Source organism: Vigna umbellata, chromosome 5 (genome assembly GCF_029865625.1).
Source record: "Vigna umbellata cultivar VRB3 chromosome 5, Vumbellata_1.0, whole genome shotgun sequence".
Taxonomy (NCBI): Eukaryota; Viridiplantae; Streptophyta; class Magnoliopsida; order Fabales; family Fabaceae; genus Vigna; species Vigna umbellata.
The window spans coordinates 52,663,959-52,673,075 of NC_142169.1; the positions used below are offsets into that span (position 1 = coordinate 52,663,959).

At 41.7% G+C, this 9,117-nt stretch overlaps 1 long non-coding RNA gene across 1 annotated transcript; it reads left to right on the forward strand.

Annotated features, from left to right (window-relative positions):
* Positions 1–4,498: 4,498 nt before the first annotated feature.
* On the forward strand, positions 4,499–8,977 carry LOC148198592 (uncharacterized). The gene is made up of 2 exons (XR_015779912.1): positions 4,499–6,355; positions 8,728–8,977. It is a non-coding gene; the product is annotated as an uncharacterized LOC148198592 (long non-coding RNA).
* The last annotated feature ends 140 nt before the right edge of the window (positions 8,978–9,117 follow it).

A 9,117-nucleotide genomic window follows, 5' to 3' on the forward strand; every position in this document is an offset into this window, starting at 1 on the left:
TGATCGTTGGTGTTCGTCCATAAATTGCTATTCTCAGGAAGTGATATTAAACGTTCGGCCTCGGTAGGGTTGTGAGGAGAGCGTTCTTACTTGGTATTGTTGTGAGTGTAGCGTTCGGTCTTCATTTGATATTCTAAGTTTGAATCTTAAACGTTCGGCTTTGGTGTATAAGAAAGTATAAGCGTTCGTTCTTAACTTGGTATTCTCGGGTAGAAATCTTGAGCGTTCGTTCTTAACTTGATAGTGTTAAGTGTGGATCTTGAGCGTTCGGTATTTTTATGTGATTAGTAAAATATAGCGTTCGACTCGGAACAGGTATTCGAGGTTTAGACTGCAAGCGTTCGGTCTTGATAATGGTTGATCTTTTAACGCTCGTTCAAACAATGATGAATTCAATATGGTGTCCAATGGTTTAGCGTTCGGCCTAGGATCCGATAACGTCCGTTCTTATAATATTCAGGAATTAGTGTTCGGCAGAGAGCGTTCGGCCTTAAACTTTGGGTCTCGAACGATCGGTTTTGGAGTATTCGTGAACGTTCTGTAGATCGCGTTCGCCAGATAGTGTGCGTTAGATAACGTTCGTCCAAATGCCTAAGAACGTTCGTCCAGATATTGAACATTCGTCCAAGTTGCGCGTTCGGTCTCATACTGTTAGGAGTTCGTTAGCGTTCGTTCTTGTTGAGTTTTAATGATATTAGCGTTCGGTCTTAGTAGATTTTGTTTCTGTATGTATAAATAGTAAGCGTTCGGTCTTGTCAAGGTTTGATCTTTGAGCGCTCGTCCAGTATTGAATTTGGTGTTCGGTAGTTGAGCGTTCGGCCTAAGTAATTGATCTTGAGCGTTCGGCCTTAGTTTGTGAGTGTTCGGCCTTAGTTTGTGAGCGTTCGGTATTATTTAAATTCTGAGTTTAGCGTTCGTCCTCTTCCTGAGCGTTCGTCCAAAGAAGTGGTGCGTTGAGCGTTCGTCCAAGGTGATTAGCGTTCGTCCATTCGGTATTTCGCGTTCGTTCATTTGGAAATTAGCGTTCGTCCTTTTGGCTTAATAGCGTTCGTCCTGGGTGGTGAATAGTGCTCGTCCAAATAGTATTTTTCAAATAAGTTGGATTCCAAGTTCCTTTGCTCTTGGGTTGAATTATGTGTACCAATGGTTGGAATATTGTCTGTGACGTGTTTTATTTGAAAATATGTGAATGTATGAGATATGTTGGATTTGTTGAGATAATATGGTGGTATATGGTTATTCATGGCTTGGGTTAAGGTTCAAAGTAACAGTATGATTCATGAACGTAATTCCATGATCCTCAAGGAGAGGATACATGGTGGTGTTTTGGGGTTGTATAGAATGATTACATGGTAGCTCAGTCTTGGGGGTCATCCTGAAGCTCCAATGGTCTTTCTTCTCATGTAGAGAGGATTGAACCATGTGGTGAGGAGTAGCAGGAGGTCCTAGTCTTGGGTGCTTCCACATGACCCAAGGTGAGTGATAACGGATTAACCTCGTGATTGTGGCCGGGCGGTAGTGCCCCAAAGTTTCACCAGGCGGTAGTGCCAGGGCGGTAGTGCCCAAGTTTCATAAAGCCACCACGGGTGCAAGACCCGCCATAGCTCGGTAATCATTCTAGTCCGGACGAGTCGGGTATAAAGTAAATAGTCTTGTGATGTTAGTTTACCATGTTTGGATGAATGTTTACATGTCATGGGAGTGTGTGAATATGGATCAATGAGTATGCTTTAAATTGTTATTTTATATGAACCTATGAATGATTTCATGAATTAATTGTGCTAGGAGATAACATGTTTTTATATCTAGCTCACCCTTGCATTGTTTGTGTTGTGTGCCAATTTGGATATGTTATTTGGCGATGATAATCCACTTGGATGGGAGCAGATGGCGGGGAGGATACCTTGGGAGCAGCTCTTGATGGAGACGGCAGTGCTGCAACCTAGCTTCACTAATTCTTATTTCGTGAACTCGTTTAATTACATTTGTGTGTATTTTAAGTTTTAAATTTTCCGTGTTTTCCACGGGAGATTCCAATAATCGTATTGTCAATTTTCGCACTATTCTGAGGATGACTGTAATCCTTAAATACTCTTGACTGCTTTCCTATATTATGCATGATGACGTCTTTATTATATATGCATGATGTATATATTTGGGACGTTACATTTATGGTATCAGAGCAGTTCGTCCTTAGGATGACCTTTGTGTTGTGGGTTTGCCATGTCTTCTCTGTGAAGAATTGAGTGTAAATGGTATGACTTACCATTTCCCCCGAATCTATATAGTAAGGTGTATATCTAACTAGAAGTTTTAAGAACAGAAAACGTCTTAATAAGAGTAATGAGGGTGCCAGTTGTTTCCTAATCATGTTCCATAAGGATGGGACTCCCAATGTAAACTTTTCAGCTCTTGTGAACCAGAGTGTAGACCTTCTGGTTGTGAATGACTTCATGGATGTTTTCCCTGAAGAAGTTCCTGGTTTACCTCCTCCACGAGAAGTAGAGTTCTCTATTGATTTGGTCGCAGGAGCAGGACCAGTATCCATGGCCCCTTATCGGATGGCACCAGCTGAGTTGGCTGAGTTGAAGAAGCAGATTGAAGAGTTGTTAGAGAAACAATTTATCCGGCCAAGTGCTTCGCCGTGGGGTGCGCCAGTGTTGCTAGTAAAGAAGAAGGATAGTAGCTCAAGGTTGTGCGTTGACTATCGACAGCTGAATAAGTTGACGATCAAGAACAAGTATCCATTGCCGAGGATCGATGATCTGATAGATCAATTGCACGGAGCTACGGTATTCTCCAAGATTGATTTGAGGTCGGGTTATCATCAAATTTTAGTGAAAGCCGATGATGTGCAGAAGACGACATTCAGGTCCAGGTATGGCCACTATGAGTATGTAGTTATGCCTTTTGGTGTGACTAATGCTCCAGCCATCTTCATGGACTATATGAATCGAATTTTTAGACCCTTCTTGGACAAGTTTGTGGTGGTGTTTATAGATGACATACTTGTCTATTCTAAAACTCGGGAAGAACATGAAGATCACCTTAGGGCAGTACTTGAAGTGCTGAGAGAAAGAAGATTGTATGTCAAGCTGTCCAAGTGTGAGTTTTGGATGAAAGAAGTTCCTTTTCTTGGGCATGTGATTTCAGCTGGAGGAATTGTTGTTGATCCCACTAAGGTGCAAGCAGTACTTCAGTGGGAGAGACCTAAGACTGTTACAGAAGTCAGGAGCTTTGTGGGTCTAGCGGGCTACTATCGGCGTTTTATTGAAAGCTTTTCACGGATTGTGGCGCCGTTGACACAACTGACTAGGAAGGATCAACCTTTTGTTTGGACAGACCGTTGTGAGACTAGCTTCCAAGAGCTAAAGAAAAGATTGACTAGTGCACCAGTTTTGGTTATCCCTGACACGAGTAAACTTTTTGAGGTTTTCTGTGATGCCTCTCATCAGGGATTAGGGTGTGTACTGATGCAGGAGAAGAAGGTAGTAGCGTATGCATCAAGACAACTCAAGGTTCATGAGAAGAATTACCCCACTCATGACTTGGAGTTGGCAACTGTAGTTTTTGCTTTGAAGATTTGGAGACGCTACCTGTATGGTGCGCAATTTCAGGTGTTTAGTGATCATAAGAGCCTGAGATATCTCTTTGATCAGAAAGAGCTTAACATGAGGCAAAGGAGATGGATGGAGTTCCTTAAGGATTATGACTTTGATCTTTTATACCATCTCGGGAAAGCCAATGTAGTGGCGGATGCATTGAGAAGAAAGGCAGTACATATTTCCTCATTGATGATCAGAGAGCTTGAGTTAGTAAAAAGCTTCAGAGATTTGAGGTTGCAGGTAGAATTTGAAGCTGACAGGATCAGATGCAGTAATTTGGTGGTGTCCAATGACTTATTGAAGCGTATTAAAGAAGAGCAGTCGAAGGATGTTGAGCTCCAAACGTCATCCAGTTTGATTGGGACGGAACAAGGAAAAGATTTTGCATTGGGGACTGATGATATCTTAAGGTTCAAAGGCAGAGTATGTATCCCTAGCAATTCAGAAATGAAGAGGTTAATCCTTGAGGAGGGTCACAAAATCCGTTTTAGCATGCATCCAGGCATGACAAAGATGTACCAAGACCTCAAGAAGTCCTTCTGGTGGTCGGGTATGAAGAGGGACGTGGCACAGTTTTCGGCTTCTTGCTTGACTTGTCAAAAGGCAAAAGTGGAACATCAAAGACCTGGAGGTTTGTTGCAACCGTTAGAGATTCCCGAGTGGAAATGGGATAGCATCGCGATGGACTTCGTTACCATTTGCCACGCACTATTCGAAAACATGACGCAATATGGGTAATAGTGGACCGATTGACCAAGAGTGCTCACTTCTTGGCAATTGATTTGAGAATGTCTACGACAAAGTTGGCTCAACTATATGTTAAGGAGAAGAAAGGTTTTAGAACAGATGATAAAGGGTGGTTGTAGTATAAGTTGCTAAAGAGGGTATCGAGAATGATCAGAGAAGTTTGGGTTGGTTGAGATGTTTAGAGTTATGAAGTTGTATGTTGTGATAAAGTTAATTTTCTTTGTGTATGGTTTTATGGTGATGTTTAGTGTTCGGCTGAGTTTGATCAAGAGAGAAGTGGATATTGAATGATGGAATGCAGAAGGCAGTAAGTTAGTAAGTTCAGATAAGGTCAGAGGATTGGTATTATTGGTTAAGATTATCTTGAGGTTTAGAGGATTAAAGATAGGGTTTATATTTTGACGACTCCGAGTTGAAGAGGACAATCCTTGAAGAAGAAGGTTTTAAGTTAATTTGGACGGGATGAGTACAAGAAGAAGTATGAGTGATGTGGCGTTTGTGGAGTTAATCTAAGAGCTCAAGTTTGAAGTTTATATGGAGTGCTTCCTTGACAAGGAAGGAGAACGAAGGTGGTGCATCAAGTGTAGTTGAGCGAAAGATCGAAGCAAGTGTTATGAGAATTCAAGATGTCTGCAAATTGTAAATGAAGAAGAGATGATGTTGTTCTTTCGTAAGTTTGAGGTGTGATTCAAGGGAAGGGTTTTGATTGGTTTTCTGCAACAAGTATGGGATTTTATGACTTGAAGAAGTGGAATTCACTTTGGAGTGGGGTCTTAAGGCAACATCTGCGTCCGAAATTTTTGGGTGGTTCCTGTTTAAGTCGTGTAGTGTAAGAGGACGATGGAGATTGAGTTAGAGCAATAATATTTAGACTCAATATAATCATAAGGAGAACTACAAGGTTGAGGAATCGCAGAAGAGAAATAGAGGACATGTTGGCATAGTCTAGTATAAGTCTTGACAATCAGGAGTGATTTCAGGCATGGTCGTTTTGTGGAGTAGAAAGCAGTGTTGAGGAAATGGAATGACAAGGCTATTATGCAAAGGGAGAGTTCTCAGAGTTTTGGTAAGGCCATAAAAGTCCTGAGAAAGGTTCTTCGAGGGTGATCTTTTGCTGGTTATAGTTGTCATGAAGGAAGTGTCATTTTAAGTAAATTGGTTAGTAAGGAAGTATGAGGAGCAGAGTAGCGCAGCAGATGATGCTGAGCATGTTATTGTCAGAAATAGGTATGCATGAAGAGCTTTCAAAATTGTGGATTAGTAGTTTGTGAGGGACGAATTCTTTGAAACAATATTGGTGTTGTCATATGAGCATGAGTTAGGAGTGTTTAGTAATCTTCAGGAGTCAGAAGTAAGTTTAGGTGTGAAAGAAACATGTATCAGGCAAGGAAGATAAGTGAGCCTTCGGTTGCAAGCTACAGGATCAACTTTAAAGTGAAAAGTATTAATGGCTTTGGAATGGGAAGAGTGGGTCAATGGGCGAAGGAGACTATTTGAGCTGTGGTTTTGAGTTATAGTGGCAATCTAGAGGTAAGGTTATGTTAACAGATGGTTTGAACAAAGAGAAAATTTTTCGACTTGTTCCGGGAGACTTAATTTTCGAGGACGAAAATTTTTGTTGTTGGGGATAATGTAAGGAATCGTAATTAAAAAAAAAAAAAAAAAAAAAAAAAACAAAAGAGAACGGGGAGGAAGGGACGTGCGCTGCCACAAAGGGGCAGTGAACGTTGCTTCCCCTTTGAAAACAAAACCAAAAGAAAACAAGAAAAGGAAAGAGAAGAAGAGGGGAAGAGGGAAGAGTTTGGGAGGCTCGTGGGAGATAAAAAGGGGTATGGGTCTACACTTAGGGAGTGAAATCATTGCTGCCAAGTTTCTGAGAGAGGTGAAGTTGAAGCTGCAAGCAAGGTTTGGTTCTGCAAGTTGGGGAAAAGAAGAGGAGGAGAACTTTTGGAGTTGGAAGGAAATCAAACTCTCTGGAAGTGATTCAAGGAAGTCTTCAAGAGGTAAGGGGAGCTAGATCTTTTGTTTGATTGATGATATATGTTGTGTTTAATGCAAATCTGGGAAGGAAGGGATGAAAAATTGGGATTTCTGGGTTTTCTGGGTTTTCTGGAAAACCTGCGATTCTGCAGAATTCTGCAGAAACGCGCGTTCGTCCAATTTGATGAAAATTGGACGCTCGTCCAAATGGCTCGACCAATTAGTGGTCGGCCAAAATATTGAACGTTCGTCCGCACAGTGCTCGACCAGTGGTCGGTCAGAATATCAAGAACGTTCGGTTTTGTGTTCGGCGAGCGTTAGCGTTCGTCCTTCTTTCTCAGTATACCGTTCGGTCGAGACTTGTGTTCGGTTAAGTGTGGTTCGGTGAGGATGGTAGACGTTCGTCCTAATTTGGTAGTCTCGGCTGGTGAACCTGAGCGTTCGGTCTTGAATTGATAGGTTGCAATTTTGAGCGTCCGGTCATGGTAAAATAGTGATCGTTGGTGTTCGTCCATAAATTGCTATTCTCAGGAAGTGATATTAAACGTTCGGCCTCGGTAGGGTTGTGAGGAGAGCGTTCTTACTTGGTATTGTTGTGAGTGTAGCGTTCGGTCTTCATTTGATATTCTAAGTTTGAATCTTAAACGTTCGGCTTTGGTGTATAAGAAAGTATAAGCGTTCGTTCTTAACTTGGTATTCTCGGGTAGAAATCTTGAGCGTTCGTTCTTAACTTGATAGTGTTAAGTGTGGATCTTGAGCGTTCGGTATTTTTATGTGATTAGTAAAATATAGCGTTCGACTCGGAACAGGTATTCGAGGTTTAGACTGCAAGCGTTCGGTCTTGATAATGGTTGATCTTTTAACGCTCGTTCAAACAATGATGAATTCAATATGGTGTCCAATGGTTTAGCGTTCGGCCTAGGATCCGATAACGTCCGTTCTTATAATATTCAGGAATTAGTGTTCGGCAGAGAGCGTTCGGCCTTAAACTTTGGGTCTCGAACGATCGGTTTTGGAGTATTCGTGAACGTTCTGTAGATCGCGTTCGCCAGATAGTGTGCGTTAGATAACGTTCGTCCAAATGCCTAAGAACGTTCGTCCAGATATTGAACATTCGTCCAAGTTGCGCGTTCGGTCTCATACTGTTAGGAGTTCGTTAGCGTTCGTTCTTGTTGAGTTTTAATGATATTAGCGTTCGGTCTTAGTAGATTTTGTTTCTGTATGTATAAATAGTAAGCGTTCGGTCTTGTCAAGGTTTGATCTTTGAGCGCTCGTCCAGTATTGAATTTGGTGTTCGGTAGTTGAGCGTTCGGCCTAAGTAATTGATCTTGAGCGTTCGGCCTTAGTTTGTGAGTGTTCGGCCTTAGTTTGTGAGCGTTCGGTATTATTTAAATTCTGAGTTTAGCGTTCGTCCTCTTCCTGAGCGTTCGTCCAAAGAAGTGGTGCGTTGAGCGTTCGTCCAAGGTGATTAGCGTTCGTCCATTCGGTATTTCGCGTTCGTTCATTTGGAAATTAGCGTTCGTCCTTTTGGCTTAATAGCGTTCGTCCTGGGTGGTGAATAGTGCTCGTCCAAATAGTATTTTTCAAATAAGTTGGATTCCAAGTTCCTTTGCTCTTGGGTTGAATTATGTGTACCAATGGTTGGAATATTGTCTGTGACGTGTTTTATTTGAAAATATGTGAATGTATGAGATATGTTGGATTTGTTGAGATAATATGGTGGTATATGGTTATTCATGGCTTGGGTTAAGGTTCAAAGTAACAGTATGATTCATGAACGTAATTCCATGATCCTCAAGGAGAGGATACATGGTGGTGTTTTGGGGTTGTATAGAATGATTACATGGTAGCTCAGTCTTGGGGGTCATCCTGAAGCTCCAATGGTCTTTCTTCTCATGTAGAGAGGATTGAACCATGTGGTGAGGAGTAGCAGGAGGTCCTAGTCTTGGGTGCTTCCACATGACCCAAGGTGAGTGATAACGGATTAACCTCGTGATTGTGGCCGGGCGGTAGTGCCCCAAAGTTTCACCAGGCGGTAGTGCCAGGGCGGTAGTGCCAGGGCGGTAGTGCCCAAGTTTCATAAAGCCACCACGGGTGCAAGACCCGCCATAGCTCGGTAATCATTCTAGTCCGGACGAGTCGGGTATAAAGTAACAAGTCTTGTGATGTTAGTTTACCATGTTTGGATGAATGTTTACATGTCATGGGAGTGTGTGAATATGGATCAATGAGTATGCTTTAAATTGTTATTTTATATGAACCTATGAATGATTTCATGAATTAATTGTGCTAGGAGATAACATGTTTTTATATCTAGCTCACCCTTGCATTGTTTGTGTTGTGTGCCAATTTGGATATGTTATTTGGCGATGATAATCCACTTGGATGGGAGCAGATGGCGGGGAGGATACCTTGGGAGCAGCTCTTGATGGAGACGGCAGTGCTGCAACCTAGCTTCACTAATTCTTATTTCGTGAACTCGTTTAATTACATTTGTGTGTATTTTAAGTTTTAAATTTTCCGTGTTTTCCACGGGAGATTCCAATAATCGTATTGTCAATTTCCGCACTATTCTGAGGATGACTGTAATCCTTAAATACTCTTGACTGCTTTCCTATATTATGCATGATGACGTCTTTATTATATATGCATGATGTATATATTTGGGACGTTACAATTTCTGCTCCATGTAATGTCAAGTTTTACTTTTAAACGCGTTTTACATTACTTTGACGCTGTCGTTTCGTCCTTCGTACTTTTTCTTCTATTGGGACAAATACGACTT